Below are 24,184 nucleotides of genomic sequence, written 5' to 3' on the forward strand. Positions count from 1 at the left end.
ACGTCAGCCCTGGCAGAAAAATGGAGAGATTATCAGAGGCTTGAGTTCACACAGACAGATACGGCGTGTGGGTAAAGTCCTCTGAACAGACAGGGAACAGAATAAGTTGATCTTCTCCTTGCAGGGGCTAGTGAACGGCGCAAACTTCTCAAAGGCCGGAACCCATTATTACCACAAAGGCGCGACATCAGTTCTTAACGGTCTTGATGGCTATGGCGTCTCAACTCAATGGAAAATTAAAGTCACCTCTGGGCACCTCAATCACTATTCTAAATGCGAAGCGTTTTAGAGGCCGTATAAAAACTGAATCAAGCGGGATTAGAACAAAAAATAAGCGAGCGGTGCGTTGCAGGTAACCTGCAGGTAACCGCGCCGTCAGGCGGGAGTACTGTGGGGGCGGCCATCTTAGGGGAAGTTCGGTGTCCGTAGGGCAGAACAATGCTCTCTGGGAAGCTTGCGGTGGAACTGGCCCGTGGAATTGTCTTTAGAAGAACAAAACCACCTGGCTTTGTTCTTGACTCTGGAAATGGATCGTTTTCTAGAATTATTTAGGTTGGCAGATTAATTTCCTTCACACAGTTTCCTTGCCCCCACTCCTTTAAAGATAGGAATCTTTAAAGCCAACAATAGTATTGTCAAATCCCTTTCATGTTTGAAACCTCTGACTATCGCCTCTCTCCGGTTTCTCCTATTATTAAGTGCTTGGGCAATCCAGAATAATCTCCCAATGCTGAAGGCAGCTGATTAATGATTACAGTGCAGAGTCCTTTTTGTCATGTAACATAATATAACCATGGGAATTATTCTGGAGTTGGAGATCTGCCTATGATATGACACTAATGAATATTTTGCAATGAAAAAATACTATTTTTTAAAATTGTCCATATATCTACAGAATTATTACCACAAGTTATGCCTTGTGACGTTTTTTTAGAAGACGCAAGGATGAAAATGTCAACATTTTCAATTGTGTGTTTTCTTTTTAATAATAAAGCATGTGTTCTAATTTACAAAAACCACAATAAAGGTATTTTCATCATGTCAGTCTTGAGGCTGAACAACACTTAACATTCTTTTTCCTTTTACCTGTCTGCCTTCTCCCTTCCCCTACACTCTCTATACCCCACACTCCAGGCTTTGTTCCATCATCTTATGCCTATGGCCCCTTTCCCCTGTACGCTCTTATTACTTCCATCTGTCACACAGACACACACTGTCACTCCTCTAAACACTCTAGTGTTAAACAATTGCCACTGATTGTTTTTGACAAGTGCCCTATGGGTAGGAGTGTTCACATAGATAAAGCTGAGTCAAGTCAAATAGAGAAATACTATGAGAATAGACCTATTCAGGCTGCAACACATTTAGTAGTGAAAATTCTGTGGGGATGGAGGCTTTTGGGTGTTTCAGAGCCATTTCTGCCATTTTCAGAGCCATTTCTACCCCCTTAAGTGCAGATAATCTGCTAGGGTGCAGATATTCACTGTTACTGTTGTTAAAAGGTGGTTGCTTTTCAAGGCTACCTTGGAGCAGAGGATATGGGGATAGGATTAGGGCAAGGTAAATACCACAAGGTAAAGCTCACTTGTGGCCGGTGTTGTGAACTTAATTGGCCACTCTAGAAAAGGAACTAACTGGCCCCTAGCCAGGGCCTAAAAACTAGATCTAGATAGCACAAAAAAGTTATCCCGGCCTGCGGGATAGTCAGTGTAGGCCCTGGAGGAGGGGGTGGGAATTTGGGGAACAAGAGACACGAGAAATGGAGACAAGACAGTGCTCTGATCAAGTCTCGTTTAATGGCGGTAATGCACTGCCTTATATACACTTGGAAGGGAAGGGGTTGGGCTAAGGCGGAAATGATCTCATTGCTGAGGGCGTGGCCAGGTTAGTTTCGGTTTCTCCGGTCGGCCGTCATGTTGCGCTTGCGCTATTAAGTAACAATTTTCCCGGGCGCGGGAAAAGTGAGTGAAGAAGAAGCAGGAAGAGCGCCATCTTTAATGAGGTATTAGTACAGGGGAAAAAAGGCAAAGATAGGGAGAAGGTGTGGGGTGGAAATGAACACAGCTCAGGCGTTTAATCCTTAATTATTATTCGCTATGGCCGGGGCGTGCAGCTCCGGACAGGTCACCCTTTTTATATTTTTATGATAAGAAAACCCCTCGGGAACTGCGCCTGTCTTAGGTTGGGTCAACTCACCCCCACCTTCTAGGCCCGTCATGGGATAAGGCAGCAGCAAGGGCGGCCCTCCTGTCTTAGGCTCCGATGGGGATAGTGTCCTCTTACCCGTCATTGACTGTCCAGTTCAGCACACAGGGGAGGTGGTCTTATTAAGGTAAATAAGACTCACCATTTTCAGTCATCTCAAGGCGATGATAATGGACCTGTATAGGTTTGGCCTGGAAGGCCTCGATTTGTTGCCTGACAAATGCCATAAGCTTATTAAGGATTATAGGCCCGAGAGGAAAAGTAGAAGGGTGAGTAAAGGACCAAGAAATGGCAAGAGATAGGGGAGAAGTCCATCGAGTCCAGTCCATAGTGGATTGGCGGCCAGGCCTTTTCTGTGCTTTTCTAGTTCTTCTTGCAAAGTTTTTATCTTATCTCTGACGATTCCGGATTTGTTGGCGTAAAAACAGCACTTTTCCTGTAAAGCCAAACATATCCCTCCCTGTTCTGCCGTTAACAAATCTAGACCTCTTCTATTTTGGAGAACTACTTCAGCTAACGAGTCTACTTGGTCTTGTAAATCTTGTATAGTACTGGATAAGGTCTGTACATCTGAGATTAGTTGATTGGATAATTTAGTATATTGGGTTAGTGAGACTCCTAGGCCTGTGGCTCCTGTAGTAAAAGCAGTGGTGATTCCTAGTCCAGCCAACAAGGGAATAAATTGTATGGCTCGTTTCGGTCTATAAATAAAATGTTCAATAGCGGGGATGGGGATAGGTTCATCTCCAGGGATGATATCAATGTCGGGGAGAAGAGTGGCCAGAACACAAAGCCCTGTCCAATTTGTGGGTAGATACGTATATGCCATGTTGTTTCCACAAACGAAAACCGAGCCATTTATAGCACACAAAGGGTTGGTGGCATTGATTATGGAAGTACAGTTGCCAAACACAACATAGCCTAAATCAATTTCTTTAGTGTTATTATATGATGGTGAAAAGAGGCAAGAAGAATTAGAAAACGTCATCGGTTGAACTAAGAGGGGGGCGGTAATAGGACAGGAATTATTTACTAAGGATTCATTTGAGTAATTGACATAGGGCAATGAAAGGTTAGGTATGGCTAGAGGAATAGGGGGGCCCATTTTAAGACAAAGCCAACAATCGTGGGCCAGGCTTGTATTGGACATTTGAAGTAAATTGTAAGTAGCATTGAGGATATCAAAGGTTTGGGCATCGAGCTTAAAATTATCTCTAAGCTCAGGCAGGGCTAAAGGGTGATATTGAAGTTCAGGATATGGAGCTTTATGAATTTCTTCTAATTTTTTCTGGACGGTTTTAATTCTTGCAATATCTAATGGGCCTCCTCCATCAGAAATGTGAATGGGGGCGGTAGTGCTCCAACAAACAGGCTTTCCTTTTTGGCCGTTACAAGGAGACTGTACAAGTTTATCAGTGGATCCTAATACTTGTACGTCATTGATGCCTCCAGTTTGTGTTTTTAGTAACGTGGCCGTATAATATGTTCTATTGCCTGATTTGCATTGTTGATAGGAAGTATAACAGGAACTATGTACAGAAGATTGGAAAGAGCTACAAGGGCATTCTAGGAGCGGCCCGCTAGGTGAGGTATCTCTTGGGGTAGACTTACATTTCCATAACTGGTTTGGCATTAGGTAAGCTGTCTTGCCCATGCAGGTCACCTGGGTGATTCTATCTGACGGAGGTTCAGATATTTGTCCCCCTCTGCAGTCACAAGACTGGCCGTATTGTTTTCGTAATAATTCTTTTGCCTTACAAGGGTCACCAAAACCTGCATAGACTGTCACTATGTTATATAGAGCGATTATTCTCCAAAGGAATTTCATGTTAGGCTTCATTTTCTGAAAAACAAGAAGGAAAGAACTTCTCAGGGAGATTTACCTTCCCTGGACTGGCAATGGTTATGATTTATTTGTCTTACCAATCTTTCAGGCAGCCATCTGGCTGCATCATTTTTTTGTGAGAAGATGCATACTGAGCCTCTTCCCCAAATTAAAACTGGATCAGGGCCATGCCATGAACTATCAAGTGGATCTTTCCATTTTACCATTGCAAACTGTTTTTGAGATTCAGGATGCCAGAAGCGGTCGGCAGCCGATTTTCCATGACTGTCCAAATTTAAAAAATTAAGGATAAACAGGGCATGATTGAGTATGTTTCTGGGGGTACCCTTCACGGGGTACCAGCTCCCCCCTTTTAATTTTGTGATAATAGTTTTTAATGACAGATGAGCTCTTCCTACTATACCTTGTCCTTGGGGATTATAGGGAATGCCTGTGGTATGTTTAATTTGTAGGGTATTACAAAATTGTAAAAAGGTTTTGGCTATATAACCGGGGCCATTATCTGTTTTGATTTGTTTGGGTATTCCTAAAATAGAAAAGCAGTGTAATAAATGAGCTATGACATGTTTGGTGGCCTCTCCTGTTTGGAGAGTTGCACTGATGAATCCACTATAGGTGTCTATGCATACATGGATATATTTTAGTTGACCGAATTTTGAGTGGTGAGTAACGTCCATTTGCCAAATTTCATTGGGGATGAGTCCTCGGGGGTTAACTCCTAGATGAGGAACAGGTAAATATGTTATGCAGTTGGCGCATTGTTTAACTATTTGTCGAGCTTGTTCTCTGGTAAGTTTAAACATAAGTCTTAAGGTTTGGGCGTTTAAATGATGTAAGGCATGTGCTTTTTGCGCTTGTTGCAAATTGTCTATAGTGACTGTGGCTATGGTTTTTGTTGCCATGTCAGCTGTTGCGTTACCTTGTGTTAGAGGTCCCGGTAATCCTGAATGTGCTCTAATATGCCCAAGAAAAAAGGGAGTAGTCCTTTTTCGGATAAGTTGTTGACATTGTAAAAATAGGTTAGCTGTGTCTGAAATATGTTTAATTTGAGACACGGTCTCTAAGAGGGGTATTGAATGAGCCAGGTAGGCGCTGTCTGTATAAATGTTAAGTGGCTGACAAGGAAAAGCTGATAGTGCTGCAATTATAGCTTGCAATTCGACCAGCTGAGCTGATGTATAAGTGGTCTGGAATTTAACGACTACATTATTGTAAGTGTAAGCGGCAAGTCCTGTGGAAGATCCATCAGTGAAAATTAGTAATGCGTCATTGAGAGGTTCTTTACTGGTAATATGGGGAAATACAAACGCATGAAGTTTACAAAATTGAATAAGTTTGTTAGGTGGGTAATGGTTGTCAATCGCGCCAGTATAAGAAGCGCAAGCAATTGGCCAGGCTTCCGTATTTTGTAACAGCCAATGGATGCGTGATTGAGTGTAGGGCTGTATAATGGTAGAGGGTTCTATTCCAAAGTATTTTCTACTGTTTTCTCTTCCCAAGATAATTAGATCAGCTATGGCATCATAATAAGGCAACAAAACCTTTTTAGGGGAGGAGGGCAGGTGTACCCACATAATGGGATTGTTCTGCCACAATAGGCCAGTAGGGGTTATTGTTGTGTTAAAAATAAGGAATATTAATGGCTGAGAATAATCAATACCGGTAACAAATTGTGTTGCAATGGCATGTTCTACCTGTTGGAGTGTTATTAATGCTTCTTTAGTAATGGACCTGGGGGATTTTGGATTAGAGTCTCCTTTTAATATATCGAAAAGAGGTTTTAACTCTCCTGTGGTGAGCTTTAAGTACAGTCGAAGCCAATTTATGTCTCCCAGTAATTTTTGGAAATCATTTAAAGTTTTTAAATGATCACGACGTATAATGGCCTTTTGATTAATGATTTTGGGTCCATTAATCTGGAAACCAAGATAAGTGTATGGATCTTGTAATTGTACCTTTTCTGGGGCTATTTGTAGTCCGGCTGCTGTTAACTCTTGTTTGAGTTGGGCGAAGCACTGTAAGACTTGTTCGCCAATTTCTCCTGCTATTAAAATATCATCCATATAATGTATAATATACATTTGTGCCCATGTTTTTCTGACTGGCTCTATAGCGGCAGCTACATATTTTTGACACAAGGTAGGACTATTGGCCATACCCTGAGGTAAGACTTTCCATTGATAGCGCTTCATTGGTTGTTTAAAATTTGTAGATGGAAGACTAAATGCAAATCTTTTCTGGTCAGCAGGGTGAAGGGGAATTGTAAAAAAGCAATCTTTAAGGTCAATAACGATTTTAAAATATTTTTGAGGAATCGCAACCAGTGAAGGCAATCCTGGTTGTAAGGCACCCATAAGGATCATAGTGATATTTACTGCTCTTAAATCTTGTAAGAGTCTCCATTTACCAGACTTCTTTTTAATAACAAAAATAGGTGTATTCCAAGGGGAATTACTTTCCTCAATATGTCCTGCTGCTAGTTGTTCCTGCACTAACTGTTGGGCAGCACTTAGTTTATCATTGAGTAGAGGCCACTGATCAACCCAAACGGGCTCATCTGACTTCCAAGTAATGGGGTCAGCGCACCTTTGGGGTGCAGGTATGTCAGTGGCCTGAGCTAAAAATTTCCAAACCCCTTTTTATCAAGTTGTCCTGAAACCAGTATAGGCTGTGGGATACCGTTCTCTCCTTTTCCAAGACCTTTACCAGGGGTGTATCCTTGAGTTAACATTTGTGCAGTAACTATATCATTTGGACTACACATTATAACTCTCATTTGAGAAAGTAGATCTCGCCCCCAAAGGTTAACAGGTAGGTAAGGGATGACAAATGGCTTAATGAGGCCTGAATTGTTTTCTTTATCTGTCCATGTTAGGTATTTAGAACTTTGTTTAGGATTACTGCTTTGTCCAATTCCTCTCAAGTGAGTTAAAGTTTCTGTGGTAGACCAATGAGAGGGCCAATCTTCCTGTTTAATGATAGTTACATCAGCCCCTGTGTCTATTAGTCCAGGGAATGCCTTCCCGTCTAACCATAAGGTTAGAGAGGGTTTTTGATTTGTAACTGGTTGCACCCAATATATATCTGATCACCCGAAACCTTTTATATTTCTATTAGAGTATTGGATATTATTATCTGTTTTAACCAAAGGTAGCAGGAGTAACTGAGCTATTCTAACTCCTTGAGGGACAGTAATAATACTATCAATAGCTCTGGCCATAATTTTAATTTCTCCTTCATAATCATTATCAATAACTCCAGGGAGGACTTGTAAGCCTCTCATGGTGACACTACTTCTTCCTAAAAGTAGCCCAAAAGTGTTAGGTGGTAAGGGTCCATATATTCCGGTATTTAAGGTTTGTGGTCCCATTTCAGGTGTTAGTATTGTGTGGGAGGTGGAACTGAGGTCCAATCCTGCACTTCCTGGGGTTGCTCTACTAAGTTTTGAAATGGATTGCTGTTGCTGGCTGGAACAAAGCTAACTGCCCCATATGCTTGTTTCGGGGCCTGAGGCTGGCCCCTCATCCCGTTTCCCTGCCTGGGGGGTAAAGGATTTCCTTGACTGTCAGTTTTAGATTTACATTCGTTTGCCCAGTGCCTTCCTCTTTTACACCTTGGGCAAAGGCCTGGGATTTTTGCTTCTGGACTCTTATTTTGGTTTTCACAGCAATCTTTTGCAAAGTGTCCCCTTTTACCGCATCTAAAACATCCCCCTTTATCTTTACCTTTGTTAATGAGGAAATCTCTTACTGTTTGGCCGCTAAAAGCGGCGGCCATTGCTAGGCCTTGTTGATATGAGGGCCCAATATCTGAACAAAGGCGAATGTATCCTGTTAAATCTGTTTTCTTTCGATAAGGTCTGATTGCCACTTGGCAGGCGGGGTTAGCATTTTCATAAGCTAACTGTTTAACATAATCTACACCCGTTTCTGCATTTCCAAAGATTCTACCTGCCGTGGTCATAAGTCTATGCACAAAGTCTGAAAATGGCTCATCGGGTCCTTGTTTAACCGCTGTGAGCGAGGCCCCTGGATCTCCTTTAACGGGAAGTTTTCTCCAGGCCTTTGTAGCAGCAGCCTGGATTTGTGAGAACAGTCCAGGGTCATATTGCATTTGGGCCTGAGTGTCTACATAATTACCTGAACCAGTTAACATATCAAAATCCCAGCCGTTTCCTGCCTGTTGATTTCTTTTAGCTGTATCTCTACAATTTTCAAAGAACTCTGACTTCCAAATTAAGTGGTCTCCCCCAGAAAGAACTGCCCTGACTAAGGTATTCCAGTCTGTAGGAGTGAGCCAATTCTCAGCTACAGATTCCACTATAGCAAGAGTATATGGAGCAGTAGCCCCATACTGAGAAGCAGCAGTCTTTAACTCTTTTATAATAGTAAAATCAAATCCAGTATGATGCCTCCAAGCCTGTCCCTGTTCATCTGTGGTTTCAGTGACCGGAAAAACGTCTTTGGGGGAGGAGTCTTCTCTATGTCGGCTAGCAACTAACCCCCCTCTTGGAACATGTTGTCCAGGCCGCTGAAGTGTGCGCAAGGAACCCTCCATAGCGTCTGAGTTAGGTATTTTTTCATTTCCTGTTTTTAGCTTTTGGAGCCTAATTATCAATGATTGATGTAACTCTTCAAGTTTAATCTGTTCTTCTAGTTGAGCAATTTTTTGCTTTAATTCTTCTTTGGGATCTATTGCTGCCATAACAATGGGCGCAGAAGCCTCATTATGTGTTTTATTATATGGGGGTGGGTATGAGAAACAGGGAGGCGAATCAGGGTTGTGATATTTAGCCGCCTCTTCCTCTAAATCATCCCAATTTATATCCGATTGATTAGGCTTATTAATTTCCTCCTCCTTTTGAAGCATCTGTAAAATTGGGTATTTTTTTGGTTTGTTTTCGTGTGGTATTTCTTTTTTTTTTTTTTTTTTTTTTGAGACGGAGTCTCGCTCTGTCTCCCAGGCTGGAGTGCAGTGGCGCGATCTCGGCTCACTGCAAGCTCCGCCTCCTGGGTTTATGCCATTCTCCTGCCTCAGCCTCCTGAGTAGCTGGGACTACAGGCGCCTGCCACCTCGCCCGGCTAATTTTCTTGTATTTTTAGTAGAGACGGGGTTTCACCGTGTTAGCCAGGATGGTCTCGATCTCCTGACCTCGTGATCCGCCCGTCTCGGCCTCCCAAAGTGCTGGGATTACAGGCTTGAGCCACCGCGCCCGGCCTCGTGTGGTATTTCTTTATCTGTTACAGAAGGAGACTCGATTTCCTCATTATCACTTTCGAGGGAAATGAGATCTTCCTCCGTATCTTGCGGAGGCTTTGTGAGGTTAGAGCGGGAGCTAACCTTTAAAATATGCTCTGTCTAAGCGACCGCAGCCATGACTTGCGGATTGGCCTCCTTCTTATCTATTAAATCTCTAATGAGGTTCCAATAAGAGAAGGCGGTTACAGGAATTTTTTCTGGCCCAAAACTATTATAATAGTCCTGAAGACAATCCCCTACTCTACGCCATCTCTTAATATCAATAGTTCCTTCCTGTGGGAACCAAGGGCAAGTGTCTTTTACAAAATCAAAAAATTTAAACAAATCATTACCTTTAACCTTTACTCCTCGTATCTTTAAAGCCTCTTTTAATTGTCCTACATATATTTGATGTTGGCTTAATTCTTGTACCATTTCGGACGCGTCACTTTCCTTCGATTCTGACGCGGCAGGTTCCCGCGGTGATCGGAAGAGTTTGACTCCTTTTGCCTTCGTTAGCGGTCGACCGTCCTTTGGCGTCCTCTTCCTCACGGAGTCCCTCGTTTCCAGGTCCCTGTTCGGGCGCCACGTATCCCGGCCCGCGGGATAGTCAGTGTAGGCCCTGGAGGAGGGGGTGGGAATTTGGGGAACAAGAGACACGAGAAATGGAGACAAGACAGTGCTCTGATCAAGTCTCGTTTAATGGTGGTAATGCACTGCCTTATATACACTTGGAAGGGAAGGGGTTGGGCTAAGGCGGAAATGATCTCATTGCCAAGGGCGTGGCCAGGTTAGTTTTGGTTTCTCCGGTCGGAGGTCATGTTGCGCTTGCGCTATTAAGTAACAATTTTCCTGGGCGCGGGAAAAGTGAGTGAAGAAGAAGCAGGAAGAGCGCCATCTTTAATGAGGTATTAGTACAGGGGAAAAAAGGCAAAGATAGGGAGAAGGTGTGGGGTGGAAATGAACATAGCTCAGGCGTTTAATCCTTAATTATTATTCGCTATGGCCGGGGCGTGCAGCTCCGGACAAAAAGTTACATTAAACTTCCTCTAGTGTCCAATCTATCAGATTCCGATCCTGAAGGACCAACTCAGTCTCTCTTCTACTTCATTTCCTTTCTCTCATCTTATAAAAGATTTTTTTTTTTTTTTTTGAGACGGAGTCTCGCTCTGTCACCCAGGCTGGAGTGCAGTGGCCGGATCTCAGCTCACTGCAAGCTCCGCCTCCTGGGTTCACGCCATTCTCCTGCCTCAGCCTCCCGAGTAGCTGGGACTACAGGCGCCTGCCACCTCGCCCGGCTAAGTTTTTTTTTGTATTTTTTTAGTAGAGACGGGGTTTCACTGTGTTAGCCAGGATGGTCTCGATCTCCTGACCTCGTGATCCGCCCGTCTCGGCCTCCCAACGTGCTGGGATTACAGGCTTGAGTAAAAGATATTCTTTGGGCAAACTCTGTTTATTTCACATATAACTCAGCTTTAGCTGGGTGTGGTTCTCTCTTCCAAGATCTTGCCTTTACCACATAACTTCTGCAGCCTCGAAATGCTGAAGATTTCCCAGAAATTTGTTCTAATTCCTAGGGGTTTAACCTACCAGTATCTCCTCTGTATTCATTTAGGCCTTCTCCATAAAATTAGATTTTGCCTAATGTAAGTACAGATATAAAGCTCAAATCCCCTCAGATATTTCCAAAAGAATTTACTTTTACAGAAAAACCTCAGTGACACGTGGCCTTTTTTGAAGATACTGTAAGAGTGACAGGAACAGAGATAACAGGGCACTCAAGAGCAAAAAACTTCAGAACCTCTCATAATAATTACTTTTTCTCCACATTCCCTCTAGGATGCCTCACCTGTGAGTCTTTTCATATCTTCCTCCTCTACGTATGCAGTGCCCCACCTGCTGGTCTTGTGCTGATCTCTCTCATGGCCCTACCTGCCCCAACAACTTACATTCTTCTCCATTTTAATACAGATCAATTAATTCTTCCAAGAATGTACCCTAAACACTTATATTTATTGTGATTTAGAGAGTATTAAATCCCCTTTTTAAAAAGAATAGTTAGGAATTGCCAGGCGTGGTGGCTCACGCTTCTAATCACGAGGTCAGGAGATTGAGACCATCCTAGCTAACATGGTGAAACCCCGTCTCTACTAAAAATACAAAAAAAAAAAAAAAAAATTAGCTGGGTGTGGTGGCCGGCGCCTGTAGTCCCAGCTACTCAGGAGGCTGAGGCAGGAGAATGGCATGAATCCGGGAGGGGGAGCTTGCAGTAAGCCGAGATCGTGCCACTGTACTCCAGCCTGGGTGACTGAGCAAGACTCCGTCTCAACTTTTGTTTTTTGAGACAGAGTCTCAGTCTGTCGCCCAGGCTGGAGTGCAATGGCGAGATCTCAGCTCACTGCAACCTCCACCTCCCGCGTTCAAGTGATTCTTCTGCCTCAGCCTTCCCAGTAGCTGGGATTATAGGCACCTACCATCATGCCCAACTAATTCTTATATTTTTTGTAGAGACGGGGTTTCACCATGTTGGCCAGATTGGTCTTGAACTCCTGACCTCAGGTGATCCACTTGCTTCTGCCTCCCAAAATGCTGGGAGTACAGGTGTGAGCCACCACGCCCAGCCTATCTATCTATCAATCTTATTTTGAATCACACCTCTGGTCATTTTCAGGAACTATGGAAGTTTCTGTCACCCAGGATGGCATGCAGTGGCATGATCTCAGCTCACTGCAACCTCCACCTCCTGGGTTGAAGAGATTCTCCTGCCTCAGCCTCCCTAGTTGCTGGGATTACAGGCGTGTGCCATCACGCCTAATTTTTGTATTTTTTGTAGAGACGGGGTTTCACCATGTTGGCCAGGCTGGTCTCAAACTCCTGACCTCAAGTGATCCACCCCCCCTCAGCCTCCCTAATGAAGCAATATTTAATTAAGATTTCTATCAGTTGGATACTATGCATCAGGATGAGGATAACCTGATTTATTCACCGTTGCTATCCCCACGTAGGTACCACATTAACCAGCTGAAGAAAATCCTGAGACTACAATAGAAATGTGGCTCCTCCGTAAGTTTCTGTATTGATGTTCCAAGGATGATGAATGTGTAAAAAACTGAATGTGTGCAAAAACATGCAATTTACTTATTTATGATAAGATGAGGAGAATTTGTATTTCTGATCCAGACAAAGCAGAGCCTGGATACAGTGGAGTCACAGCTCATGACAACAAAGGGGCTGACACTTGGAAAACACACAGAAATGAGGGCAACAGTGTTCACCGGCCACCACCTGGGATTATGAAATCGAGCAATACAAGCATGAATGAAGGAGGAGAGGATGTGAAAAGACACAAAGGTGCTCACCAGGACAAGGATACTCTGGGTGACTCTGGACTCGGAGGATCTGGAGGAAACATTATTCCTGTGAATGTGTTGGACTTACTGCTTGTGCCTGTACAAAATGAAAATCCTGGAGCCACTGGACAAGATTATGAGCCCAGAAAATAAAACTTCAGGGAATACAAATAATGCTGCATACAATGGGTCTATAATTTTGTTAAAACCTAGAGAAAGGCCGGACACGGTGGCTCAAGCCTGTAATCCCAGCACTTTGGGAGGCCGAGACGGGCGGATCACAAGGTCAGGAGATCGAGACCATCCTGGCTAACCCCGTGAAACCCCGTCTCTACTACAAAATACAAAAAACTAGCCGGGGGCGGTGGCAGGCGCCTGCAGTCCCAGCTACTCGGGAGGCTGAGGCAGGAGAATGGCGTAAACCTGGGAGGCGGAGCTTGCAGTGAGCTGAGATCCGGCCACTGCACTCCAGCCTGGGTGACAGAGAGAGACTCCGTCTCAAAAAAAAAAACAAAACAAAAAAACAAACCTAGAGTAGAACAGTAACCAACATCTCTTCTTTGTGATGTTTTTGTTGCTGTATGTGACAACCAGATACACGGGAAAAATTTACTACAATGTACAGGATCCAGCAGATGGGAATGGAGTATCCAATGTACTTTGCAGCTTTTACTTTAAGATCCTTCCACCTGGAGTTCATGGGGCTGATCCTTATGGTCTGGAAGACACTCAAGAGGCAGGTGGTGCCAATGGACGTAGTCCTAACCACTCTTTCTACATAGAAAGTATGTTCACATCCAAAACCATTGAAGAAATGTGTCAATCCAAAAGCTGACATTGTCTGGGGAACTCCTTTTGAGAGAAGAAACATGGGGTTTCCAATAATCAAGTGCTTGAGAATCACATCTGTGGACCTCAACCTGGATCCTTTGTAAGAAAGGAATAGATAATAGCAGATAAGAGAGAAGTTGCCTAGGATTTCAACTCTCTTCTGTGATAAGAAGACTATCCTTATTGCCACATCACTGGAATCTATTCTTTCATTCAGCACATGTTCCTTTAAGGATGGTAACAATCATTCTTATGAGAAAATAGCCTTATTGAAGATTCTTGTCATTAACAGTAACTTTCACTGTGTGCTCCGGTGAGGATAGCCAGGTGCACTTAGAAATGGAAAGAATTACCAGGATACTTCATGGAAGTCAGCACTAAGGATGAGGTGCTGTTAACCATGGGAGAAGCAATGACAAGTGATAGCAAACAGAAAAAAAGCATCATCTAACATTTTATGAATAAACTGATGAGGTAGTTATAATGGAAAAAAGACATAACCTCAACTGCTACCAACACTATAGAACAAATTACTTCTGAATGAATTGCTGATCTAAATTTTCATGGTAAGTAATACAATTTCTAGAAAAACAATAATAGTATTCTTGTGGTTTTAGAATAACAAAATGTTTCTCAAGCCACACAAAACACATTAATAATATAGGAAAGATGACAAATTAGGCCATAGTAAAATTAAGAGCTGGCACTCCTAAAAGACACACCACACACACACACACACACACACACACACACGAGGGGTTTGGAAGAGAGAGATGTATGTACCATAAAAAAACACAGATTCACACAATAGAGTAAATTATAGTCAAAACATTCCAATAGAAGCTTCAAAAACATTATTCAATTAATAATTTAGAGAAAATGTTCAATGTCCTTATTGTGAGAATTCAAATAACACTACTACCTAATATCATTGTACACCAACCAGAAATCTATAATAAAAATGGTAGGAAATATCAAGTTTTGGAAAAGATGTGGGTAAATCAGGCACTTCATACCAATGGGTGTTAAAAATGGCACAAATATTTTGGAAAACTCTTTGGTAGTACCTACATAACCTGAAGAGATACAAACCTAGGTCTCAACAATTACACTCTTTTTTTTTGTTTTTGTTTTTTGTTTTTTGTTTTTTGTTTTTTTGAGGCAGAGTCTCGCTCTGTCGCCCAGCCTGGAGTGCAGTGGCCAGATCTCAGCTCACTGCAAGCTCCGCCTCCCGGGTTCACGCCATTCTCCTGCCTCAGCCTCCCGAGTAGCTGGGACTACAGGCGCCTGCCACCTCGCCCGGCTAGTTTTTTGTATTTTTTTAGTAGAGACGGTGGTTCACGGGGTTAGCCAGGATGGTCTCGATCTCCTGACCTCGTGATCCGCCCGTCTCGGCCTCCCAAAGTGCTGGGATTACAGGCTTGAGCCACCGTGCCCGGCCTCAACAATTACACTCTTACAAATATACCCCAAATAAATTTCTATTTCTATCTATATCTATATATATACACCACCAAAAGATTAATTCAAGAATTTATATACCAGCACTAGTCATAATACCCCAAACTATAGACCATACACATAGTAAAATGACTCAGTGATATCCACACAATGGAATCCTTTAAGGCAATGCTAATGTATGCCAACAATACATTCACAAAGATCATATAGAATAAAAACAAGGCAAGTATAAGATAAACTAAAAAAACAGGAAAAGTGATCTAATCTCTTAAATGTTAGAATAGATGTAAACCTATGTCCCAATGCCGCTTCTACAAAAACCCAACCGAACTGTAGCCTTGGGCCAGGCATGGTGGCTGACGCCTGTAATCTCAGCACTTTGGGGAGCCAAGGTGGTGGATCATGTGAAGTCAGGAATCAAGGTCAGCCTGGCCAACATGGTGAAACACCATCTCTACTGAAAATACAAAAATTAGCCGATGTGGTAGCGTGCGTCTTATAATTCTGGGTGCTTAGGAGGCTGAGGCAGGAGAAGCGCTTGAACTCCGGAGGCGGAGGTTGCAGTGAGCCTAGATCACAACACTACACTGCAGCCTGGGAGACAGAATAAGGCTCTGTCTCAAAAAAGAAAAAGAAAGAAAAAGTACTTGATCCCAATAATTCACATTAGATGTCACTGAACTCATTTGTACAATTAAATGCAAATTAATTTAGAAGTGATGATGAAGAAATAGGAAAATCTACTTTATCAATATTGACCCCAGCAATGATAGGAAGCCTGAACAGAAATCTATCCCTAGAAGAAAGAGATATATTTGTAAGTCTTTCACAAATAAAAACAACAGCATCAAATGATTTAAATGGCAGATTCTACCATTTTTTTGAATATCACATAAGCCAACAATTGATACTTTTCCCCCCCCAAGAAAAAGAACACTCACTGGCTATGTAATTAATGAAGAAATACAAAATTTAGCGGTCAAAATTGATTCTTTGGGTTTTCAAACAGACAAAGTTAGCAAATAAGTAGAAATTGCAGCTCAAGGTGCAGTGGGATGAAGTGGTTACCAGTGCACTATGTACCTACTTCGCAGTGTTTTAAGATACAGTATGGGCCAGGTGAAGTGGCTCATGACTGTAATCACAGCACTTTGGGAGGCAAAGGCAGGCAGATCACCTGAGAGGCCAGGAGTTCGAGACCAGCCTGGACAACATGGTGAAACCCCGTCCTTATTAAAAATACAAAAATTAGCCAGGTGTGGTAGTAAGTACCTGTAATCCCAGCTACTTAGGGACTGAGGCAGGAGATTTGCTTGAACTCGGGAGGCAGAGGTTGCAGTGAGATCATGCCATTGCACTCCAGCCCGGGCAAAAAGAGCAAAACTCTATCTGAAGAAGAAAAAAAAAAAATTAGCTGGGCATGGTGATGCATGCCTGTAGTCCTAGGGAGGCTGGAGCGAGAAGATCGCTTGAGCCCAGGAGTTCAAGACCAGCCAGGGCAACATGACAAAACCCTGTCTCTACCAAAAACAAAACAAACAAAAAAAGATACAATATGGTATAAACTTGAGAGCATGGGAAGTAGCAGATAACACACATACAACTATTTTCCAAATTATCATGCCTCATGTCGTCAGGGCACCTTCTCTTTTGTTGATATGGCAGAGAGTCTTTATTGATTAAAGGAAAGGATCACTCTGCAGGATGACCATGTTACATGAATAGCAGACCGGAACATTAAGAGAATGAGATTTTCATTGGAGTAGAATGATAGGTTACCTATCTGCATATATGGTAGACAAAAAATGCATGTATGGTAGACAAAAAAAAAAATGTAAGGAGAATGATAGTCACCTTCTACTTTGAAAAGTAATAGTTGTGGCCAGGCACACTGGCGTATGCCTGTAATACCAGCACTTTGGGAGGCTGAGGCTGGTGGATCACCTGAGGTCAGGAGTTCGAGACCAAACTGACCAACATGGAGAAATTCCCGTCTCTACTAAAAATACAAAATTAGACGGACATGGTGGCACATGCCTGTAATCCCAGCTACTCGGGAGGCAAAGGCAGGAGAATCGCTTGAACCCAGGAGACGGAGGTTGCAGCGAGCCCAGATGGCACCATTGCACTCCAGCCTGGGCAATAAGAGGGAAACTCCGTCACACACACAAAAAAAGTAATAGTTGTATATCATATTAATGAAAATTAGTCTTATTCTTGGAAACTAAAAAGACAGCAGTTATTACAGAGGGCATTTTATTCGAAAGAAGCAGAAGAGTGTTCATGTGTAGGATTCATATTTGGCTACTGAAATTGCATTTTAGTATTGATTTATAATGGATGTATTAATCAGTAAAATGTAATTGCTTGTTTTGCAACCTGGAACAAATCATGTGCCTTACATCAACCAAAGCAAGTTCTGCCTCACTGGGGCACTTCATAATAAATATTAGTAATACATCACGAAGTGCTGAAGGTTGAATGCCACCTATAACAAGTTTTTTCATATTAGATGAATTCAAACAGGATACAATTTTGGGAATATATGCTTATAATTTGCACTTGAGCTATTCTCTCTGAGTGTGCCCCAGGACATTTTTGTGGAAATACCATGCAGTGCAATTTCAGACTCTGAGCATCTAAAACCTGCCTCAGTATTCATGAATATTCACTATATGATTATATTTCTACATGCCTTTGTATGTACTAAGATCAGTGGCTTGCATTTGCCTTGATTTTATGTGTGGTAAAAATAAAAATATGGCAAGTATATACAAATATTAGGAAATGGTCCAGGTGTGGGGACTCATACCTGTAATCCCAACACTTTGGGAGGCCGAGGCAGGTGGATCACATGAGTTCAGAAGTTTGAGACCAGCCTGAACAACACGGTGAAACCGTGTCTCTACTAAAAATACAAAAATTAGCTGGGTGTGGTGGCGCATGCCTGTAATCCCAGCTATTTGGGAGGCTGAGGCAGAAGAATCACTTGAACCTGGGAGACAGAGTTTGCAGCGAGCTGAGATTGCACCACTGTGCTCCAGCCTGGGCGACAGAGTGAGACGCAGTCTTAAAAAAAAAAAAAATTGGCCGGGCGCGGTGGCTCACGCCTGTAATCCCAGCACTTTGGGAGGCCGAGGCGGGCGGATCACAAGGTCAGGAGATTGAGACCATCCTGGCTAACACTGTGAAACCCCGTCTCTACTAAAAATACAAAAAATTAGCCGGGCGAGGCGGCGGGCGCCTGTAGTCCCAGCTACTCGGGAGGCTGAGGCAGGAGAATGGCGTGAACCCGGGAGGCGGAGCTTGCAGTGAGCCGAGATCGCGCCACTGCACTCCAGCCTGGGCGACTAAGCGAGACTCTGTCTCAAAAAAAAAAAAAAATTAAAAAATGTAATATATATATATATATTATATACATGAAAATAATTAGGAAATAAGAATTTCTTATTTGTGCTTAGAATACATAGTGAAGTAAACAGAAAAAAAAAAAACAAAAAAGAATACATAGTGAATTTGAAAAGATTAAATGTTAGGACAGGCACGGTGGCTCATGGCTGTAATCCTAGCACTTTGGAAGGTTGAGGCAGGAGGATTGCTTGAGCCCAAAAGTCCAAGACCAGCCTGGGCAACATGATGAAACCACCATCTCCACAAAACATACTATCAGCTGGGCATGGTGGTGCACACCTGTAGTCCCAGCTACTTGGGAGGCTGAGCCAGGAGCATCGATTGAGCCCAGGAGGCAGAGGCTGCAGTGAGTTGAGATGACATCGTTGCACTCCAGCCTAGGAAACATAGCAAGACTCTGTGAAAAAAACAAAAAACAAAACAAAACAAAAACAGAAACAGTGCTAGACTCTGTCTTAAAAAAATAATAATAAATTTTTTTAAAAAAGATTAATGGGCCAGGGTTGTGGGTCATGTCTGTAGGTCATGTCTGTAATCCCAGCACTTTGGGAGGCTGAGGCGGGTGGATCACCATCCTGGTGGTCATCCATCCTGGCCAAGATGGCAAAACCCAGTCTTTACTAAAAATACAAAATTTAGCTGGTGTGGTGGTACACACCTGCAATCTCAACCAACTGAGGCTGGTGGATCACCTGAGGTCAGGAGTTCGAGACCAAACTGACCAACATGGAGAAATTCCCGTCTCTACTAAAAATACAAAATTAGACGGACATGGTTGAGGCTGAGGCACGAGAATTGCTTGAACCCGATAGGCAGAGGTTACAGTGAACAGAGATCGTGCCACTGCACTCCAGCCCTGGGCCACAGAGTGAGACTTAGTCTCAAAAAAAAAAAAAAAAAAAAAAAAAAAAAAAAAAAAAAGGTTAATGTTCCCTCTGAATAAACATACACAATGGGATATCTTGCGGGGTAGGTAAAGTAGAAACTTTATATATTCAACCCAAAACATATTTTGTTAATTTGCACTGGGGGCACTCCACTAGAACAGGATGGAACCCCACCCACGTTTGGATGCTGGGACTGATGATGTCACATAGTGAAGTATCATATTTGTTACATAATGAGACTCTGGAAAGAGCAGAAGACTTCCCAAGCTGGTTCAAAAGTGGCTTGTGAGAGCAGGAAAATGTGTTGTTGACTATGGTTAAGGAGTAGGGCTAGGGTAAAGGTACCCAGGCATGTCTTGAACTTCCAGCATATACCAAAGAAGGGAGCACTCAGGCTTTATTATCGACTTGTCCAAATGGGCAAAATAGAAAAAGTGGTGTGGCTTAAAAGATATCAGTAATCAATCAAAAAGTAGATTCAGATTCTTTAATCCAACACTGAATGTTTACTCTTGAAACTCCTGACTTCTAGGTTGAGAAAGCCTCAATTTCCTCATGCTAAAACCTTATACATGTCCTTTCTTCCAGCATAAATAGGACCCTTTACACAATATAATTGTTGAAAGTGCTTCCAAAATACTGCTTAGACAAATTGTCTACAATATTTTTACACTTGAATTGTGAAAATTAATGTTTATAAGACAATAAAAATTAACAAAAAAGTCATTTTTCAAAAAGCTATAAAAATTTCTACATGAGGTTATCATAATAAGCATGGTACTCTATAATAATTTCTCAACTATAGCAAAGCTCCATTTTATTTATTTACTTATTTATTTAGAGATGTAGTTTCACTCCTGTCGCCCAGGCTGGAGTGCAGTGGCGTGATCTTGGCTTACGGCAACCTCCACCTCATGGATTCAAGCGATTCTCCCGCCTCAGCCTCCTGAGTAGCTGGGATCACAGGCACCTGCCACCACCCCCAGCTAATCTGTATATTTCTAGTAGAGACGGGGTTTTGCCATATTGGCCAAGCTGGTTTCAAATTCCTGACTTCAAGTGATCCACCCGCCTCGGCCTCCCAAAGTGCTAGGATTACAGGCGTAAGCCACTGCTCCCGGTCTATTTATTTATTTTTAAATAGAGATGGGGTTTCACCATGTTCCCCAGGCTGGTCTCAAACTCCTGGGTTCAAGCAATGTTCCCACCGTGGTCTCCCAAAGTGCTGGGATTATAGGTGCGAGCCACTACACCTGCCCAAAACTTACTTTTTAAAATACTTTTTAAAAACAATTATACACTTTCCTAGAAATCACTTAACCCAATTTATAGATTTACATTTCTTCCCTTGTACTTAAATGAAAAACTTGAAGGATCCATAAATCAAGGTGGTATTTTTAGATTTGTGTGGCAAAAAATATGTACAGAGAACTGACAGATAAAAAGGATGTGCTCTATCAATATGTAGAGGGTCTCTTACATTTTAAGTTCCATGAAATAATTCGAATGATACAAGATAATGAACTGAAATTGTATAATGCAGAAGCAAGAGCTCTGTTGCTAATGTGCAAGTATATCACCGGGATTTTTAAAACATAACATGCTAATTATACCTTAAAATATATTTCTCCCAGTCTGGGCAACATGACGAAACCCCATCTCTACAAAAAATACAAAATTAACCAGGTGTGGTGGCGTGGGCCTGCGGTCCTGAGGCAGGAGAATAGGGTCTGGAGGCAGAAAACCTAAGGCTGTTTCGTGCTAACTTCCTTGAACTAAATTGAAGGGAAACCCCTAACTTTCCACACCTAAGTAACAAAAGAACCAGAGACTACTCCCTTTGCAAACCTCTACCTTGTCTGCGTGGAAGGTGGGAAATTAAAAGTACCTCTGATTGATTGCTTTTTGCTTTTACTTTTACAAAGTAAAGACCTTTGTAACTTTACTTCAGCCTCTGATTGGTTGACTGATTGCAGGCCACCATTTTATTTATATGAGGAGACCACCAAGCGGCCAATGGGAAAGCTGCAGTAGTCATTTGGACCCAAAAAGATTCTATATCCCGGCCACTGCTAGGGCTTGTTCCCACACTGTGGAGTGTACTTTCATTTTCAGTAAATTCCTGTTTTCGTTCTTTTGATGCTGCATTCTTTCCTTGCTTTGCTGGGTGTTTTTTCCAATTCTTTGTTCAAAATGCCAAGAACCTGAACAACTTGCAATCAAGACCCTCTACTGGTAACATATTTTGGTGAGCTAGCCAGGAGAGAAAGTAGGTCCAAAGTTTGGGATTTCTTTTTCTCCTTTCCCCTTTTACATACAGGGAAGTCTTTGTCTAGGTTCTCTTTTCCTTTCCAACTCAGGACCCTCGGTGGACAGCACCTGAGCACGAAGACAACTGCAAGTTTCTGGCCAGGGCCATTCTCCGGTGAAACTGAAAGGTTTCTGTGTGGAAGTGCCTGACTACCACCGCTTGGTTCAGGTGAGAAACCTGAGTCCTATTCCTTTTTTTCTTTTTCTGAGTTCTTTTCCTTTTCTCCTTTTTCAGTCTTTCAGCAGCCGTTTTCTAGTAGCTCCTTGGTATTTGGGGGGAACTGACTGGGGCCACTCTCTGGTGGTCTCTGAAGGCCAAGGAGTGAACAGGGATGGCTGCCCCGCCCAGAAGGGGAAAAGACTCTTTTCTATCCTTTTCAGTAATAGTCCCTGATCCCTATGTGTGATGCAGTTGGCAGCAGTAGCTCATCCAGGGCGAACTCACAGGTTTCAGGTGACTGAAGCTTCTTTTACTTATGCTAAATTCTTCCCTTCCCTCATTCAACTGGCCAAGGACAGAAAACCCACCTAACTATGGAAAAAAGGTTATACAAGTCAGAGGGTCTGGGCATATCGTAGGTGGTCTGTGTGGTGCATGGTGGTGGAGGGAATTCATGAAAGGGAATTTATTATTGCCCAAGTTGAGAGGGTTAAAGAGTTGCTTTAAGTGGGATAGAAAAACTTGTCAGGTCCTCAGTGGTGGAGAGAACCATTCCAAAGCGGTGCCAGCACCCATCTAAGGTCAGAGATGTCTGACAGACTAAGTTGGAGCCCTAAAGGGGGGATGCTCCCAGGGACCCCACTCTGGGCCCAGAATTTTTCCAGGGGGATGCCCCAGGTAAAATTTGGGTCACCTAATGAGCCCTCCACTTTTTACAGTCCTCTTCTCTTTTCCAGACCACTATGGGCAACTCTCCACCTCTTCCACCTGATTCCATGCTTGGCTATATCCTCAACCATTGAAATAAATTTGACCCTGACACTCTAAAGACAAAATGTGTAATTTTTTTTTGTGCAACATTGTCTGTCCCCATTATGAACTGCCCAGCCTGGAACAATGGGCAGTCACTGGCAGCCTTAATTATGACACCATCCTGCCATTAGACCTATTTTGCAAGAGGCAGGGCAAATGGTCAGAAATCCCATATGCACAGGCTTTTATGACCCTATACCAAAACCTAACAATCTGTGAAACTCCCAGAACCCACCTCCCCCTCCAACCAAAGGAAAGTTCTAAGGTAGAATTAGATATTATAGATGATATAGATGACCCCCCCCCTTTTTTTTTGAGATGGAGTTTCGCTCGTCGCCCAGGCTGGAGTGCAATGGCTTGATCTCAGCTCACTGCAACCTCCACCTCCCAGATTCAAGCAATTCTCCTGCCTCAGCCGCCCAAGTAGCTGGGATTACAGGCACACACCACCATGCCCAGCTAGTTTTGCCTTTTTAGTAGAGATGAGGTTTCTCCATGTTGGTCAGGCTTGTCTTGAACTCCCGACCTCAGGTGATCCGCCTGCCTCGGCCTCCCAAAGTGTTGGGATTACAGGCATGAGCCACCGTGCCCAGTCAGATGACCCCCTTTTACAAGAGCCACTTGTCTCTAAGGATGATCAGCGACCATCCCTATCGCCCCCTTACCAAGTGCTCCTGAGGCTAAAACCCTTAGGACGCTACTTAAGTCCCCCTAACACTCGGAGGGGAACACCATATTCCACTCTCCCTCCAGCCTTGCTACCCCTTAGGGAAGTAGCAGGAGCCGAACGGCCAGTCCTATTGCAGGTCCCCTTCTCTATAACTGATATACAGCAATTAAGGAAAAGCTAGGAAGCTACTCTAAGAATCCTAGGAAATTTGCAGATGGGTTCCAAAAGTTGACCTTATCACTATTGCACTCCAGCCTGAGTGACAGGGTGGTTACATGATAAAAATGTCAATTTACAAAGATGATTTGAGAATCTTGTGTGTGTGCACTTAAAACCAGCTGCAAAACATGTGAAGCAACAAGTGACAGAAGTGAAAACAATGTACAAATCTAGGTGGAGCACAGATTTTTTTTTTTTTTTTTTTTTTGAGACGGAGTCTCGCTCTGTCGCCCAGGCTGGAGTGCAGTGGTGCGATCTCGGCTCACTGCAAGCTCCGCCTCCTGGGTTTACGCCATTCTCCTGCCTCAGCCTCCTGAGTAGCTGGGACTACAGGCGCCCGCCACCGCGCCCGGCTAATTTTTTGTATTTTTAGTAGAGACGTGGTTTCACCGTGGTCTTGATCTCCTGACCTTGTGATCCGCCCGCCTCGGCCTCCCAAAGTGCTGGGATTACAGGCGTGAGCCACCGCGCCCAGCCCAGATTTTTAGGGTAGTGAAAGTACACCGTATGTTTCCCATATCCCAAAGTAACTCTGTTTGTCAAAGGACACTGTGAACACAAGCTCAGTGACTTACGTTGTAAATTTACATTATTCTCCACCGTACTCCATGCTGCTTAACTCACACAGTACAGTGACCTTAATCTTCCAGAAAACATGGATATGAAGGAACCACACCTAATGAAGTAGCCCTCTCATCTGATTTATTCCCAGAGGCCACAATGAAGGATGTGTAGGAAAGACTTCATACTTTAGGATGAAGGTCACAAATAGTTAACTAGCCT

At 43.1% G+C, this 24,184-nt stretch overlaps 1 long non-coding RNA gene across 5 annotated transcripts; it reads left to right on the top strand.

The window, feature by feature from the left end:
* The first annotated feature begins 204 nt into the window (after positions 1–204).
* Positions 205–23,753, top strand: LOC105497079 (uncharacterized). Of its 5 annotated transcripts, none has more exons than XR_011617862.1 (5): positions 219–352; positions 12,295–14,036; positions 21,590–21,708; positions 21,921–21,993; positions 22,419–23,751. It is a non-coding gene; the product is annotated as an uncharacterized lncRNA (long non-coding RNA). The 5 variants fall into 5 exon arrangements; XR_011617861.1 differs by having other exon boundaries at positions 22,437–23,749; XR_011617860.1 differs by having other exon boundaries at positions 21,921–23,751.
* Positions 23,754–24,184: the final 431 nt, after the last annotated feature.

The sequence above is a fragment of the Macaca nemestrina genome, chromosome 20 (assembly GCF_043159975.1).
Source record: "Macaca nemestrina isolate mMacNem1 chromosome 20, mMacNem.hap1, whole genome shotgun sequence".
Taxonomy (NCBI): Eukaryota; Metazoa; Chordata; class Mammalia; order Primates; family Cercopithecidae; genus Macaca; species Macaca nemestrina.